The following is an 18,367-nucleotide window of genomic DNA, read 5'->3' as shown; positions in this document are numbered from 1 at the left end:
GAAGCTTCTTTGTGAGGGGCTTATTTCATTGAGGGACTTTTCGGTTTTGTTTCTGCTCCCGGTATAAACCATTCGTGGATTCTACTTCGCCTAGTCTTTTTCTACTTATGTGTTCCTCCCATTCTTCTCCATCATTTTCATGGAGTGGGAGAAGGAGAGGGAAAGGGAGGGCAGGTGGAGAAAGCTTTGAGTAGTAGCTGAGGCTGGAGCTCAAAAAGCCAGGAGGACAAGCAGGGCTCAGCTGAGACTGGCGTCTGGTGCGGGCATGGAGCATCAGGTGGGCTCTGGGCTGCTTGCAGAGGGAGAACTGCTGGGCCAGGAGTCCTGCATATGTAGATACAGTTGGTGGGGTGAGGTGTGGGCAGAGATGGGTGGGGCTGCATTGGTTCTGAAGGGCATAGAGGCCAAAGTCCAGAAGGAGCGAATGAGAGAGAAGAAAGATGCAGAGTGGGCAAGGGGATGGAGGGGTCTCTGTTTGCTCCCTCTTGGTGCTGGTGCTTGGGCACCTGGATTTCTCCACCTGGGCCACTTTCCTCTTTGTTTTGTGTAAAGAAAAATCTACACTCCTCCGGTGTGTCTCCTTTATTCCCCCACCACCATCACCCTCACGACATTTCTGACGCCAGATGTGTGGGTTTTCTCCCTCACCGAGCAATTCTCTGCAGCGCCAGTTCAGCGTCTTACAGCTCAACCCAGTTCTGACGCTGACTGCAATTAGTGAAGACCCCACAGGTTTAGGGCTCAGTCCCAGGAGACTGCCCCCCACTTTAGCTGCGAATTGCAGGTAGTAGTTCCCAGGAGACCCACAACCTCTTTCTGACTTGGCTACAAACTGGAGATTCCCATGACCCTCCCCTTGGAGCCAATTATTTGCTAGAACAGCTCACAGAACTCAGGGACACACTTACTTCCATTTGCCAGTTTACCATGTAATAAAGGATGTGATAAAGAATATAGGTGAACAGCCACATGGAGAGATACATGGGACCCCAGGAGGGTCCCGAGTACAGGAGCTTCTGTCCCTGTGGAGCTGAGGTGCATCACTCTGTCCTCATAGAGATGTGTTCACCAACCCAGAAGCTCTCAAAACACTGTACGTTTGGAATTTTTATGGAGACTTCATCATGTAGGCTTGATTGTTCATTAACTCAATTTCCAGACCCTCTCCCCTTTGGGGAGAGAATGGGGGTAGGGCTGACAGCTCCAAGCTGCTAACCATGGCTTGGTCTTTCTGGTGGCCAGCCCCCATCCAGAAGCCATCGAGAAGTCACCTCATTAAAACAGAAGACAGTATCACCCAGGAGATTCCAGGGGAGTCAGGAGCCAGAATCAAGGACCAAATATTAGAACAAAAGATGTTCCTAGTGCTCCTATGGCTTAGGAAGTTGCAAGAGTTTTAAGAGCTCTACATCAGAAACTGGTGGCAGAGACCAATATATATATTTTCTATTTTGTCACATTTTGCTAGAGCCAAATGCCTCTACTTCCAAGGCACTTCTTCTGACTCCCAAATCCCACTCCTGTGTGTCCCAGGCATCCATGCTTACCCTCATCGTGGTCCTCACCACACACTGTGTAGTTGCCTCTTTCCCATGGGTACCATTCAGAAACCTGCCAGCATCCCGAGGGAAGGGGTCTCACCCGTCGTGGTCGCCATGTTATTCCAAGTATCAGGCTCAGCTCAGGCTGTGTTCTCATGAATATCTGATGAGAGAGTGTCAAATAAATGTCAGTCCTGATGTATGTTGCTGGAAAAGGAAATGCATCAGCCCTTTCTCAGAGCAAATAAATTCCTATCATAAGACTTCTTCCCTGTAATCTTTCATATATCACTGGGAAAGGCGAGCCAGATACTTCCCATCCATTCTTATTTCTTTGCTGACATGGGGGGGCCTGGTACTGCACTGGGCGACATGCACATGGCCCTTTGAAATGCACTTGGTTGGATTGCTTCTTCCCATCTGGAGCCTTCATACTCTTAACAGAACATTCTTTAGACATTTGTCAAACTCCCAGCATCAAGCAGCCGTGTTCCAGCACGTGACTTCCTGTAACCAGGTCCTGCCGACTTCTCACTAGTACATTAAAAATAAAAAGCACACCTACTTCCCCTCTGCAGTGACCTCAGCCTCATGACCGGGGAAACTGTGACTCAAATGCAGGAAAAAAACACTGCTGGCGTCACCAAAAAAGCTAAGGAACCTCCTGGGCTGGTGCCGGGGATATTAATAAATCCGTTAGATTGGATGGCTCACACCACCTCTTTTCTCTAGGGAATTTGAATGCTCGAGTGCTTTAAAGTGGAGATAAAACGACCCATGATCCACGTGCCTGTCTCTCTGAAGAGTTTCCTTGTATAAGCTCCGACAACCTCTGCAGTGACTTGAAGGTTAAAACTCTTCTTTCCCAAAAAGGAGAAAACCATCTCACTTTTCTATTCATGGCTTTTCTCCTCCAGCACTTAAAAAGAGAGGTGAATTCCGTCCCCCACCCCACCCCCTTTCATTCTTAACCAGAGGATCTCTTTCTTGCTCTCACTTATCTGGCAAACTGAGCATTAAAAAAAGGGAGTTTGGGGTTAGCAGGTGTAAACTATTATATATAGGATGGATAAACAACAAGGTCCTGCTGTATAGCACAGAGAACTATATTTGGTATCCTGTGATAAACCATGATGGAAAAGAATAGGAAAAAAGGAATGTCTGTATGTGTATGACTGAGTCACTTTGCTGTACAGCAGAGATTGGCAGGACATTGCAAATCAAGTATACTTCAATAAAAAAAACAAACCAAGCAGAGTGTGATTCTTCAACTAATTCTTCAGGAAGACGGTGGTGGTTTTGTTTTTGTTTTTTCCCTCTCTCTCTTTTTGTTTGTTTTTACTGGCTATTAGGCTAGCAAATTTTGGATTTGAACTGCTCAGATCCCAGGCTAGCAGCATGCTGAGTTCATTATGCAAAGCTCACTCACAGGAGAAAATGCCTTCAACTGCCTGGGTCTCAGCACAGAGAGAGTTTTTTTTAAAAAACCTCTGATTCTGTTTTCTTAACTGGTCACCTACAGCTCTGAAATGGCATGTTCCAGGCAGCATCTGGCCCCACTAGTATTGGAGTAAGATCATTCAAAACCTTGAATGCTTCCAGGAGGTCTGGGAGAGACTCGGTTCTGGTACCTAGGAATTAGGTAAGGTCCAGGAAGAGGGGTGGCCTGATTCAGAGTATACCTTCAGAGCACTGGAATGTTCTATCTGTGACTTCCCAGAGGGACCAGGGGCAAACGGGCCATGGTCTTTTAGCCACTGCCTCTGCTCTGCTGGTGAAGATGTGGGATCTTGGGTACCAAATGCCTTATGAGGCCCAAGGCGAGCTGAAGAGAATTCCAGCTTCCCGAACCACCCACAGGAAAAGGTCTTGAGGTTTCAATTAAGTGATTTTCTTGAAGATTTTTGACTTTAATTCCCTGAAGAAGTTCATTCACTTTCCAAAGCAATTTCCCTCCTAAGGATGGTTTGCCCTCCGAAGGGGAATTTTAATACTGATGTCTGTCATTTATCTCCCACATCTTTTCTGAGAAGACATATTGTAGAAAAGCCATTAGGAAGCACTCCGTATAATAGTTCCTTCACCCTGGAAATATCTCCTGAGAGGTAGGGGAGGAGCTGAGAGTACGTTCCTCCTCCACTACTTGCTCGCTTTTAGAAGTAGAGAAATTGAACCCCCCTGTGTCCAGTGATGATCGGAAGTGTCCAGCTTCAAGGTTGCTGCCTCCATCTGACCTTGTCTGTTTTCTCTAGATGAAGACCCTCTGCTCCCAAGAACCCAACTTGTGATTTTCCTTGGTTTAAATCATTCTCATAGATGCCATTTCTCTTTCTATCATAAAGAGCTCCTCCTGTAAGTCTGGTTTTTAATTAAAACTCTAATATAGGAACTTGGTAAAAAAAAAATTCTATGAATGAATTTACTACAAAATACTCAATTCGAGTCCCCTAGACCCATCCTTTCCCAGAGGCTACTACAGTTTCCTTAGTGTCCTTCTAGAAATATTCTATTTCCAAGCATGTGTGTTTGTATGTACACACACACACACACACACACACACACATACACACACACACAGAATTTACATTTTAAAGACTGCTTTTCCCACAGAGGAAAAAAAGTCTTCAGAGATATATTGAAAAAATATAATAATTTTTTTTTTTTTTTTGCGGTATGCGGGCCTCTCACTGTTGTGGCCTCTCCCGTTGTGGAGCACAGGCTCCGGACGCGCAGGCTCAGCGGCCATGGATCACGGGCCCAGCCGCTCTGCGGCATGTGGGATCCTCCCGGACCGGGGCACGAACCCGTGTCCCCTGCATCGGCAGGCGGACTCTCAACCACTGCACCACCAGGGAAGCCCTATTACCAAACTTTTTGATCTCTGTCAACCTGATAGGTTAAAAGTTGTATCTCATTATTGTTTTAACTGAAACAATTATTCAGTTATAATTCAGAGTATAACTGAATCACTGCGCTGTACACCTGAAACTAACACAACGTTGTAAATCAACTATATTCCAATTTAAATAAATAAATAAATAAATAAAAGACTGCTCTTCCTCTTTGAAGGTTGATGGATGGATGCTTGGTAACCTTGTATCTTGCTCATTGACTGTAAATTAACGCCCAAATTCAACAAACTTCTTAAACTTACCCTCTTATTTTTTTGTTTTTCTTCTAACTCTTCCTTCCAATTTACTTCCAAATAGTGATTATTTGTTTGGTGCAAATAGTTATCTCTAGACTCTTCGTAAGTAGCTGGAGCAGGATAATCCACATGGTGAGATTATGATGGGAAGAGAGGAAGCCTCAGGTCTTCCTTAGGGATGTCTCAGTGCTTGGGCCACTCTTTCCTTTGGTTCAAGGAGATGCAGCCCCCAGTGAGGTGTACTCCTCTCCGTAGGTTCTTGTGGAGAACCCCGCTTTTCCAAATTATGTAAAAACCAATCCAACTTTAGCTAATGTGGTAATGACTTGTGGAGAGCAGCAGAAATTCCCCTGTAGTTATGTGTGAATTGATGTGTGATTTCCTAATGAGCTTAAGTGAGGAAATCATCGTTTTGTGGTAAATGCTTTATACCTTAAAATGCCAGCAACACATATCTAATACATTCAATCAAACCACTGTCATTTATATAACATTTGCAACTATTATTTAACACGCTGACTTTCTTTGCTGCTTTACGGCTTTGGGTAACTGCAGAGTCTAAATGTTCCTTTTTCATAAACAAGGCGAGAAACTCATTATTTTGGAGTTTTTCCTAATGCGATCATAAATGAGTTCATTCTGAAACGCATTTGCACGTTGTGCAGGCCAAGACCCCCTTCTCAGAAAATCCTGTAGCCATTGAATGAGTTTGTCAAATCAGGGGCATTTGTCCCTGGCATGAGCTAGGTCATTCTCTGATGCTGCAGCTTGGGCACCTAGCAATGTCCAAACCGGTTGGGGAAAGACATTCAATCATCAAAAATGTGGTTCTTCTTCATTGAAGAAGTGATGAGAACCAATGATTTAAGTGACATGACCAGTGGTCACAGGGCAGCAATGAATCCAGCACAGAAGACGACATAACAGATTGATTAAGAAGTCAGTTCTAGATTCACATTCTGGATGTGCCACTTAGCAGCTGTGTGACCTTAGACAAACTACTCAGCCTCTCTAAGCCTCAGTTTACTCATCTGTCAAATGGACATAGTGCCTACTCTTGGGACATTTAGATGAGGTGGCTTATGTAAAACTCCAGGCACACAGCCTGGTACATGGCAATTGGACAACAATCTGCATTTAGTCAAATAATTACTGGTAGCCTTAAATATTGATAAACATCAGAAGGGGCAAAACTGATACCCACTCCCACCCCAGCATTTTCTCCAGTGGCCAAGATGGTAGTTTGTTCCATTTGTATCTTCTAAGGAGATGAGAAAGTGGCAGGAGTTGATAATGGTTTTATTTCTGGCACCCAAGGTCATTTCTTGATGGGTTGTACCGAGTAGGTTGTTGAACCCTAAATGAATGGTCTTTCATCTGAGGTGAGTTTGAATTCTGGGTTTGGTAAATGGAGGTCCAAATTGGTTTTGAGACTCATATCAAAATTAACAGCTGTATCTCAATATTCTGTAATAACTTAAATGGGAAAAGAATTTGAAAAAGAATGGATACTTATATGGGTATAACTGAATCACTTTGTTGTACACCTGTAACTAACACATCACTGTTAATCAACTATACTCCAATATGAAATGAAAATTAAAAAAATATTAGCATCCGTAGACCCAGGGTTGGCAGAATGTATTAGAAATCTGTACGGTACGGGTCTTCCCAAGGCCCCTTCTAAGGAACTCTGCCCAATCCACAGGCGCTGCTCAAGGGGCAGTCCCAGGCAGCCATGTTTTGTGCCCTGTGACTCAGCCCACCCCCTGCCCAGGCCACAGCTGATTGGACAGGCACATGGCCTTGGCCCAGGGCAGTCCTCAGGCTGCCCAACCCCTAGGGTTGGCCAGTTATAGTCCTTCACTCAGTAATTGAAACTAAAAATCATGTAAAGGCATGGGCTTGAAGAGGCCCTAATGGGCTTTGTGTAATCTGAGGTTAAAACTGCACAGACTTATTCCGATATACATTAGGTGCAGATACATATTGTTTGATTCCACTTACACGAAGTACCTGGAGTAGTCAAATTCATAGAGTCAGAAAGTACACTGGTAGATGCCAGGGGCCGGGGGGTGGTGGGTGGGGAAGGGGAATGGGGAGTTAGTGTTTAATGGGGACAGAGGTGCAGTGTTTAATGGGGACAGAGGTGCAGTTTAGGAAGGTGAAAATTTCCGGAGATGGATGGCGGTAGGGGTCACACAACGATGTGGATGTACTTAGCACTGCTGAACACTACAGCTAAATGTGGTTAAAATAGTGTGTTTCGTATTGTGTGACTTTTACCGCAATAAAACAACATTAAAAAAAAAAACTGTACAGAAACTAAGAGAAAGGAGAGGGAGCGGTTGGGAGTGGAGAAGGGAGTCTGCACAGAGAGCGCAGGGTCAGACGATGGTTTTCCAGTTCCAGACACAGTCCCCCCATATTTCAACAGACCCCCTGTTCCTTGAGGCAACTTGAGGATGGACCCTTGCTGGGCACTTACAAGAGCTCACCTCAAGCCCAGCGTGGGCTGCTGTAAGGAAGCAGAGGGCAGAATAAATAGGAAAAATAAAGGTAGGGATTGATAAATAGCAGTAACAATATGGAGCATTGTTCCTTATTCTGCAAGGAGTCTTGTCATCCGTTTATTTTTTAGATAACAGTGCAGACCTTGTAAATTGTAATAGAATGTTTGATTTCTGAACGTAAATGAATAAAAACATGTAAATTCTCAAGATATTTAATTCTAATGAAATTCAAAGGACTTAAACTTGCATTCAAATAGAGAACTCTATTATCTTTTTAGACAATTGGCTTGTTCATCGGGTCCTTCCAAGGACGTTAAATAAAACACATATGAATGTTCCTTTGTTGCAGTCTGCAGAGATTTCACAGTGGCTAACATTTTTTTCCTAATAAGGAAACAACTTTCTGTCCTTTTCTTTTCCATATTTCCACTGTTACCACCATAATTGGACCTTGTCCTTCACCTGAACTACTGCGGTATCCTCCTAGGTGGTCTCAGTACGCTATGTATACAGTAAGTGCTTATTAAGTGCTTTGTGGGATGCTTCTGCTACACCTGAACGAACCAGAACTCCTCAAAGCCATTTCCTCACTCAAGAAAACACAACTTAAAAAAATATATATATATATATATTATTATGGAAAATTCCAAACATAAAAAGTAGAGAGAATAGTACAATGAATTGCCATATATCCATGACACAGATTCAGGAGTAGTCAACTCAGGACCAATCTCTGTACTCACTTATTTCCCCCATCTCCTCTCCTCTCCTCCTGATTTTGAAGCAAATCTAAAATATCATATTATTTTTTTCATGAATATTGCTGTGCATATTTCTAAAAGAAAAAAAATTAAAGTAATCAAAATACCATCATTACAACTAAGCTAAAATAATAATTATTCTTTAATACTATCAAGTATCCAGTCAGTGTTCAAATTGTCTTATCAATGACTTTTTTATCGTGTCCTTATATGAATCATATTCAATAAGCTTAACACCTTAAAACGGCTGATACGTCTAAGTCTCTTTTCATTTGTAAGTTTCTCCCTCCCTTCCTCCTCCCCCTTCTCCTTTTTTTCCTCCTCTCCCTCTTTCAGTCCCTTTCTCTCTCTTTTCCTGCAATTTATTTGTTTAAGAAAGAGGGTCATTGTCCTGTAGTTTTCCACAGTCTGGATTTTGCTGACCACATTTTATGTTGTTATTTAAAAATGTTCCTTTATCCACTCTATTGTCCTTAAATTGCTGTTTAGTTTTAGACTAGAGACACACTCAGTTTCAGGTTCAACTTCTTGGCAATACTGTAAAGGCAATATTGTGCACCTCCATCAAGTGCCACGTAATGTCTTTTTGTCTCTGTTTTTCTGGTGTCAGAAGCCATTGACGATCATTGCCTAGATCCATTAGACCATTAGGGGTTGCAAAGTGGCGAGGTCCTAATTTTATCATTCCTCTTCATTTATTAACAAGACTGCTTCTCACTTCTCATCATCTGGTTGTTTACCCTGAGCTATAGTTCATAGGAAAGGCAAGGTAAATGTTTGATTCAAAATTGTTTGTTTCTTAGCATCCATTGGATGTGACCAATGAGTTTCTTTGTCAAGGGTTATTCTGAATGCGTGGGTTTAAATGTATTTGAGATGTTCCGATCCATTGCAGTTATTATTCTTATGGATGATCATAATGTTCTACCTTTGGACCCTAGGAATGTCTTCAAGTTGGCTCCTGAGTTTTCGACCTGGCTCATGAGGTCTTCCCTGCTACCTATATAACAAGATGCTCCGGGATCATCTTGCAAGGTTCTTACCCTAGGTCAGGGGTCAGCTTTTCCTCCTGGTTCCTTTCAATAGAAAATACATTTAAAGACCACAGGCTGGGTGCTCGGGATGTTCATTGGTACAGGATTGATTTTCATTTCTGGCCCTTTTCAGGGTAAATACGTATTTTTTTAAAAGATGAAATATATTTTGAGTTCATACTGATACATCCAATTAAAACTCAGGACTATAGGATTTTTACTTCATCAATAGTATATTTTTATCTGTGATTTCATTGCAAATATTTTTTTCAGTTTGTCATCTATTTCTTCTCTTCTTTCTTTTTTATTTTTCTTATGGTGCTTTTTGCCAAACGAAAGTGTTTTATTTTATTTTAACTTGTTAAGTAGTCAGATTTGTTAGTCTTTTCCTTATGGCATCTGAGTTTTGAGTCATAGTTAGAAAAGGTTTCCCCACTCCCATTTATAGGAGAATTCATCCATATTTTATTCTAACATGTGCATAGTTTCATTTTTATTTACATTTAAATTTCTGATGCATTTGAAATTTATCTTATTGTGTCCGGATGAAGAAAAGATCCAATTTTATCTTTTTTCCACGTGATTTTCATTTAATCCAACATTACTTATTAAAAAGCCCATCTTTTCCTCCTTGATATGGGATGGCACCTTTATCATATATTAAATTTCCACATGTGATTGAGCCTCTTCCTGTACCATTGATCTTTCTGTCTGTTCACGTGCCAATACTACACAGTTTGAATTACGGAAGCTCTACAATACGCCCTTCGTTTTCAGGATTTTCCAGGCTATTCTCGCTTAAAACAAAACTTCTGAGTGAGTACCTACCTCTATTTCTCTTATCAGGGTCCTAAGCCTGTTTTCTAAGAAGGCACCTCACTGATTTAGTAAATGGGATTGAGGGAAGCTATTGATAGGAGCCTTAATACAGGAATCGGCACACTACAGCCCACCGCCAAATTCATTTGTAAATAATGTTTTCTTGAAATATACCTATGTTGTCTGTGGCAGCTTTCACACTACAGTGGGAGAGTTGAGTCACGGTGATAAATCCTGTATGATTGGCAAAGCCTAAAATACTATTTCTGGCACTTTACAGAAGTCTCCAGACCCTTGCCTTGAGATAACACACTGGCATACTAACAGGTCTTCTAGAGATAATGCTATGTCCTAAATGGGACCTGCTACTGCGGGGCCCAGTGCAAAATGAAAGTTCAGACCTCTTGTTCAAAAAGCAGGAAAAAAAGTGTTGTAAAAAGAACTCAAATATAAAGCTTTTTCTTTTTGCGTTTCTCTCTCGATGTGCCATGTTATTTTTATATGCTATTTAATGTCATTCTAAGAAAAGGAAAATTAAAAATTAAAATTATTAGCATGAATTTTACCTTTCATCTTCACATTGTACAATATCTCTTTTAAATTCAAATATAAGAGCTTTTAACTTGTATGCAGAATCACTGAAATAACACAATTTGTATTTCCTAGCTTATCCCTACAGGGTGCCTTCAATTGGCCAGAGGTGACAAACACAAGCCAGATTCAGAAAGGTGGGAAGGAGGAAGAGAGGGTCCCTCAAGGCCGGGAGCAAGTACAGACCCTCAGGAAGGGGCAGGGGGAACACTTCAGTGCACTTGGGGCTTGTCTATTGCCTGCCCACCAGCCACCCATGAGTTACCTCCCCAGAGTCACGCCCTAAGGCATAGCTTCACGGAGCCGCCAGCCTGCTGGGCGTTGGGCGGTGGTCACTGAGAAGGGGTGTGGGTCTGAGTGCTGAGAACCTGTCGCAGGGAGCCGTCGGGGGCAGCAGGAGGACAGACTGGTGTGCCAGCGCAGGGCCTAAGCCCCCAACGCACGCTCCATAGTCCCATTAGAAATCACTTAGAAATCACAACTTCAAAGATAAAATGAGTAAGGCTAGGGCTTTCCTGGTGGTGCAGTGGTTGAGAGTCTGCCTGCCGATGCAGGGGACACGGGTTTGTGCCCTGGTCCGGGAAGATTCCACATGCCGCGGAGCGGCTGGGCCCGTGAGCCATGGCCACTGAGCCTGCGCATCCGGAGTCTGTGCTCCGCAACGGGAGAGGCCACAGCAGTGAGAGGCCCGCGTATTGCAAAAAAAAAAAAAAAAAAAAAGAGTAAGGCTACTAAGTCAAAACAGCAGAACATTAAATCCCGAGTTCAGAGCTTTGCATGCCCTTGACGTTGGCCTTGTTCTCAACTAATGACCATGATGCTGGGGAATGTCTGTCAACACCGCAGCTTGAAGGGAATGGGTGGGGATATAAATATTTTGAAGAGCCCTGAAGATGTGTGCTCCCTCTGAATGACATCTAAGAGGGGCTGTCCATCTGCTGAAATTCTACATTTTTTTTTCTTGAACATGCACTTTTTATTGTGGTAAAATATACATAATATGAAATTTACCAGTGTAACCATTTTTAAGTATTCCCCAATTCAGTGACCTTAAGTACATTCACGCTGTGCAACCATCATCACCATCCATCTCCAGAGCTTTTTCACCCTGTGAAACAAACTCTGTACCCATTAGATGATAACTCCCCACGCCCCTCTTCCCGCAGCCCCTGGCAACCAGCATTCTATTTTCTGTCTCTATGAATGTGACGGCTCTAGGAACCTCAGATAAGTGGAATCTTGGAGTATTTGCCCTTGTGCAACTGGCTTATTTCACTTAGCGTAGTGTTCTCAAGATTCATCCATATTGTAACGTGTCAAAGTCCCCTTCCTTTTTAAGTCTGAATCATACTCCATTGTAGGTATAGACCACATTGTGTTTATCCAGTCGTCTGCTGATGGACAGCTGGGTTGCTTCCACGTTTCAGATATTATGATACTGTTGCTGTGATGTGGGGATATCATTTACTGTCTTCTTAAACTTGGTTCCTTTATCACTGAGTAAACCTGCACATAAGACTGCAGTGATGCCGCAGCTGCTCTGTGGAGCCTGGAGCCACAGGGACCTTCCCCGGGTCACACTCAATCCTCCACTGAGGGTTTGGTTTCTAGCCTGCATAGATTGGCAGTACCAGGAAAACGTTTCAGAAAGAGCAACCACGGAAGCGTTACTTTTCTTTGTTTCTGAAGAACAACTTTGCTTTATTTTCTCCCACATGAGGCTTTGTTTTCACCTATGCAAATGTGATTCATCTTTCAGCTCTAGACAAGGGCCTTAAATAACATAATTGCTTCACCAATCATCTACTTGGCTGGAAATCATCTTTTTAGTGAGGTCGGCTGCCGTTGCTTGAGCTCTATACAGAACCCAAATCACGAGCAAACTTCTTTTCTTAAAATGCTAATTAGTCTCTGAAGCGAGCATTGTTTTAAAAGGGGGATTTAATTGGAGATTCAATCTGCAATTGAAAGATTAAATTATGAAATAAACAAACATATCAGTCTAATAAATCTTTGGAAAGAATCAGGCATTCCACTCTAGATTTTGTTAAGTGCAAATGCGTCCAGATATATATTTAATTCTCTGTCCATTTTGCTGCGCTTTGTAGCTTTCAACCTGAATTCTTTCCTGGGCTAGTTCCAAAGGAAATCATCTCAGGAGACTGGGTAAGCTCGGGATTCTGTGAGCGCTGGCCCCCAGATAACCTTTTGCTTAAAGACTTTACCTGTATAAATGAAATTCAAGAAATGTTGAGAAACCATTTTGAAATGAATAATACTGAAGCAATTCCAAGGGGTATAATTTGGGATGCATCAAAGACGGTGGTTGGAGACTACATTTGCCTCACAGTAAGTTTAAAGAAAATCAAAGATCAGAACAGGTACATGTTTGAGAAGGAAATTAAGAAATGAGAAGTACATCATCACTGTATAAAAATCCCAAATGATTTTTCAGAAAATTTTTTCAAGGTAAAGTAATACCCTTTCTAGTAGAAAAGAATGTGAAACCCCCAAGTTTATAAAGCAGGCTTCCTGGGAATGGGAAATAAAGATGAATAGCTCTTCAACTTTACATTTTAAAAAGGTACAAGAGAGGCTTCCTTGGTGGTGCAGTGGTTAAGAATCCGCCTGCCAATGCGGGGGACACAGGTTCATGCCCTGGTCTGGGAAGATCCCACATGCCGCGGAGTAACTAAGCCTGTGCGCCACAGCTTCTGAGCCTGTGCCCTAGAGCCCACGAGCCACAACTACTGAGCCCACGTGCCACAATTACTGAAGCCCGTGCTCCTAGAGCCCATGCTCCACAACTAGAGAAGCCACCGCAATGAGAAGCCCATGCACCGCCACGAAGAGTAACCCCCCGCTCGCCGCAACTAGAGAAAGCCCACGGGCAGCAACAAACACCCAACACAGCCAAAAATAAAATAAATAAATAAATTAATTAATTAAAAAAATATATGTTCAAAAAGATACAAGAAAGCAAAGATCTTTTCCCTCCCCCTAAAATTAGTACCCATTTGGGAGAATAGTAATACGACCACGATAGGAAGTCTTTTTAATCACAGATGCCCAGGGCTGGGAGAAACGAAAGGAATATGCATTACTCTCCACCACACTTCAAGCCGCTGCTCTAGACTGAGTACAGAAACGTCCGCGATGCAGGAGTTATGCCCGCACCAAGACAGGAGGTGCAGGCGAAAGCCAGTGATTGTGCGTTCCTCACCTTTTATGAGATCCTTGAAAATATAATATTAGATGGGCACCTTAAGGGGAAAATTCTAATATGTTGTTTGGAGGCAAATATTGTCTTTCATTGACAGTTTATCAAACAGCCATTGTGACCCCTAAATCAGTTTAATTTTTAACACATTCCCTTTCCACGTTTAAAAACTCAGTAAAGAGATTTTCTTAAAGGCTTTATTCCAAGAGTAGTAAATTCAATGAAATAATGTTTTCTTTTTTTAAAGTTCTATACATCAGTTTTATTTAACATTTTTTGTTTGTTTGTTTGGCTGTGCTGCACCGCATGTGGGATCTTAGTTCCCCAGCCAGGGATCGAACCTGTTCCCCCTGCAGGAAGCTCAGAGTCTTAACCACTGGACCACCGGGGAAGTCCCTGAAATAGTATTTTTGTTGATGAATCCTTTATCCTCATCTAATGAAATTCCTTGTCAGTCTTTTATGTATTGCCTATTTATAAGGTGACAATAAAGCATTTTGACATCATAGAATGACAAGGTCTGGACACTGTTTGAAGTACAGAAAATTGGTCCTTATATTGTTAGTTTTTAGATGTGAGGATGGCAATAAGTTATGCTTAAATAAAAAGAGTCCTTGTCCTTTAGAGATATGTATTGAAATATTTCCTGATACATATGATAGGTTTTGGATTTGCTTTTAAAAGAATGTGGAACCTGAGTAAGTGGGGAAGGACCTCGGTAAAGTGAGACCAGCCAGGGTGCTGATGACGGTGGAAGCTGGGAGTTCAGTATACTAGTGTCTATTTTGCATATGTTTGAAATTTTCCATAACAGAAAGTTTTTCTTTAAAAAAAAAAAAAAGCTGTCTTTGTATTCTTTACTGAAGAATCCTCTGCTCATTTCCTGGAGTAGAAGAGTGAGTGCACAGGAGTCATTGCCTCTTTGTGAGAGCAGGTTGCCTACAGGTTCTGTGTCTAGTTGTAGCCCGTGGTTTTCTGTTCCAGCCACACTGACTAGGACAATCACCCCCCTGACACAACAGCCTGCTCGGGCGGCGGTGTGGGGGGCGTGGACCAAGGTAGAGGAGCCGGGTCTCCTGCAGACAGAGATACAGGGTAGGGTCCTTGCACAATGAATTGAGGAAACTCACAGAGCCCTGCTGGGTCCTCTTCCCCATTTGCTTGTATTAGACGCCACATTCCTACCATTGAGCTTGGTTTACATCGAAACCCTTTTTCCTTTCTTTTCTTCCTTCTTCTCTATAAATTGGGATGTATATGTAGCACTGTTATCTCCCTACAAATTGCTAATCCTTTAAGGGAGCAGGGGAATGAGAAAGAAAACCGTTTACTAAATATTTATTTATTAAGTGTTAGATAAAGAGCTGACACTTAACATATGGATGCCCTGTAATCCTGTGAGATGTAGGATTTTAAAAATCCTGTGAAGTGAAGTGATTTTTAAAAATCCCATTTTGCAAAGGAGGATATTGAGGTTGGAGAAGTTAATGAACTTGCTGGTCTATATAGCTTGGAATACGTTTGGCTGCAAATTAATAGCAAACTAAGCTTAAACTGTTTCAAACAACAAAAGAAATGTATTGGCTTTAGCCCCCTGGTAAATGCAGCAGATTTTCTATCACGGTTTTGACTCTTGTGTCTCGATTCTCCAAATTTTGCTTTCCTTCACAGACCGGCTACCCTCCTAGCAACAAACAAGGCTGCCACAGCCTCAGGCCTCATACCTGCATAACATACCATTCAGGGCAAGAAAAGTTCCTGTCTTCCCAACTAAGAACCAAGTCCTGCAGTTCTCTTGGATGGGACTAAACAATTACCATGGACGGGAAGGCCTTATGGTGAGTGGCTCAGGCCCATCCCTTAACGATGGCCTCATGAATGAGATTATACTGTGGGCCTGGGGCTGTGGTTAATCTTACCCAAACCACAAGGCTGCTACACAGTTAAATAACTGTTATAAAGCAGAGAATTATATTCATCAGATTTCCACACAGAAATGACGTGATAGAATTAGACGTACCAGGGGTCTCTATGCTCGTCCATTCACAGAGCAGGACTGGGAGATGTGAAGGCCCCTCTTCCTCCCATCCTGATGGACCAGCCTGGTGGCTGAGTAGAGAGCAGGAAGCGATGGCAGTCACTTCTGGTTTGGAGAGATGGTGGTAAAGAGGCAAGTGGAGAAGTTTTGCCTTCCTCCTGGAAGATATTGAGAGAGGCTGTTATATAGAGAGAGACTTTGCATTGTTCGCAATGATGGTTGCCATTAGTCTTTCCTTCAACATTTGCTAGAGAGAGGAAGGAAAGAATTGAAGCATTAGTAATTAAATTGTTGTGTCTCTCTGAACGTGACACTGAGCTGAGAATGAGCCATGCGGAGCTCTGGGTTTTATTCAGGGTATATAACAAATTGAAGTGCGGTATAGTCAAGAACCAAGAAAGAAAATTATATGGACAAAGTGTGTTCTGGTGGTTTAGGAGCTGAGGTCTGTGGGGAGTGGGGAAAACCTGGATTTGACATTGAGGAATGCAGAGGATTGGGTTGATTAAAATCCAGTTGATTAAAAGTTTTTTACTTTGCCAGCAAAAGGGTTGGGACTATGCATAGAAGGTAATATGGCCTCTGTGGGGATAAACCAGAGAGTCTGTTGAGATGCAGTAGATTGAACAGTAATAATAAAAAGAGCTAACATTTACTGAGCACTTAATACATGCCAGACACCGATCTAAATGCTTGACATGTTTTAAGTCATTTTAATTCTCATCGAGGTATAAAAGGTTAACTAATTTGCTAGAGGTCACATGGCCAGTAAATGGCAGAGCTGAGATTTACATGCAGGGATTCCGGCTTTGGCTCATTCCCTTAACAACTATACAGACAGGGAAGCTGTTCTTGCTTACGGGGCAGAGTTACTCTGAGTTAGAAGAGGAACCTGTGGAAAGCAGAGATTTAGAAATTTTAGTCTTGTGGCGGTGCAGGAAACAAACTCTCAATGAGGAGAGAATGGAGATAGAGAGGGAAGTCAATCCCGGGGGTGAGGAGATGGTGGTGGCAGTGGGTATGTGTGAGCAGACTCAGCATCTCCATGAAAACTGGAGAGAGGCAGCCTCAACACGTGAGACCCAATTCATCAGATTTGTCTCACCTCACAGGCCCCTGAGGACGAGGCCCCTGGATGTTGGCCTCTGATGGATAGAGAAGGTAAGGAGAAGCCCAAAGATGAAGCACAGTCTGGGGCAGGGGAGGACAGGGCCAGGGCATGTGCGTGGCTCTGGGCAAGAGGAGGTCATTGGGAGCGGAGCTGCCAACTTCATCCTTTGCTAGCAGAGTTCACAGGGAAAACTTGATGCATGCAGCCCTTGAGTACATTACAGCAGTTAGAAGCAATGAAGTGAGTGTGAATACAGCTACATGGAGAGAACGGAAACATCCAGAGTGAGTAAAGAAAAGGGAGAAGCAGAGAGAAGCACAGCAGCATTTATGTCGTGTAGAAATGTATACACTCACGAAGCCAAATCACACATTTAACAAGGACACAGGCTTTCAAGGATGTGCATGTATCGGATTTGTTGGAGTGGGGAGGACGGGAATGCAGATGGGGCTGGAATGGAGGAGAAAACAGACAAGACCTCGCCCAAACAAGAGAGGGGACTGGAGTGGATGGATGACGCTGGTGTGGCTTGAGCTGGGGAGAGGGTGGCCGCAGCCCTCTGCACCCACGTCCAACGAGGAGAAAGGGCAGAAGACAGTCTTGGCCACCCGCACGCTGTGCCCCGGCCGGGCCAGGGGAACCACTGTGGGCACAGGCCCAGCTTCCTCTGTCTCCCCTGCTTTGGGCGCTCTGAAAGAGGCACAGGGAGCAGCTTGGGTGAGGTGGGGGGCACAGGATGAGGGACCCGGACAACTCCTTTCCCGTCCTGGGCCTGGTCTCCTCATCTGTGAATGGAGGGTTTTGCGCTGCCTGTTTTCTGAAGACCCTTCCAGCTCGGGAACTCCTGTCCCCACTCCTGCCCTGCTAGGGGACAGGAGCCCAACACCTCCGAGGACAGGCTGCCCCCTCCCTTCCCTCGCCTCTGAGCCTTTCCCAAGTGTGGAGTCAGGCTCCACGTTGGCTGTCAGGGGTGGTGAAAATAAGGCAGATCCAGCCATGACTCCTCAACAAGCTGATACGGGAATCACAAACACAGTTTTGTAGAAGTTATACTGTGTTTGTAATGTTGTTTGTGTGAGTTTGCATGACTTGTGAAGGCAGAAAAATTCGTTTTTCTCTAAAAGAAGGAGTTAGATTCAGTGATCGAAATGAACCACGCCAGTGTGTGTGTGTGTGTGTGTGTGTATGCATGTGTATTTTCATGTATGTGCGTATTGTGCATGAATGTATGTATATGTGTGTATATGTGTGTATGTGTCTTGTGTGTATTTGTATACATGTGTATGAGTACATGTATTGTGTGCCTGTGTGTGTGTGTGTGTATTGTATATGTGTGTATTCATGTGTACAGGTATGTGTATATATGTATGTGTGTGCATGTGTGTATGTGTCTGTATGCATGTGTATATGTGTGTGTGTGTAGCGGAAATGTGTCTGATTGCTGCAATTTTCCCTTCAGTAGTGGACCAATTTCCACACCTAGGCAGGAACATTCAATCCGTCGATACTGTTGAGCACTGCAACAATTGTCATATTTTAAGACATTTCTCCTTTAATTCACACTCTTGTGTATCTCTTTTGTGTTTGACAA

General features: G+C 43.1%; 1 long non-coding RNA gene across 1 annotated transcript in view; it reads right to left on the bottom strand.

Moving 5' to 3' along the window:
* Positions 1–536: 536 nt before the first annotated feature.
* The window catches only part of LOC114902906, a 44,964-nt gene continuing 27,133 nt past the window's right edge, over positions 537–18,367 (bottom strand). Inside the window, exons 2-3 of the long non-coding RNA XR_003795623.1 lie at positions 15,648–15,823; positions 537–1,704 (exon numbers count right to left, since the gene is read on the bottom strand). This is a non-coding gene — a long non-coding RNA (uncharacterized LOC114902906). The remainder of the gene's footprint in view (positions 1,705–15,647; positions 15,824–18,367) is intronic.

This window comes from Monodon monoceros, unplaced genomic scaffold (genome assembly GCF_005190385.1).
Source record: "Monodon monoceros isolate NGI ecotype Baffin Bay Population unplaced genomic scaffold, NGI_Narwhal_1 Super_Scaffold_20, whole genome shotgun sequence".
Lineage (NCBI taxonomy): Eukaryota > Metazoa > Chordata > Mammalia > Artiodactyla > Monodontidae > Monodon > Monodon monoceros.
The sequence above is the reverse complement of the archived record's forward strand: the minus strand, read 5'-3'. Positions and strand labels throughout refer to the sequence as shown.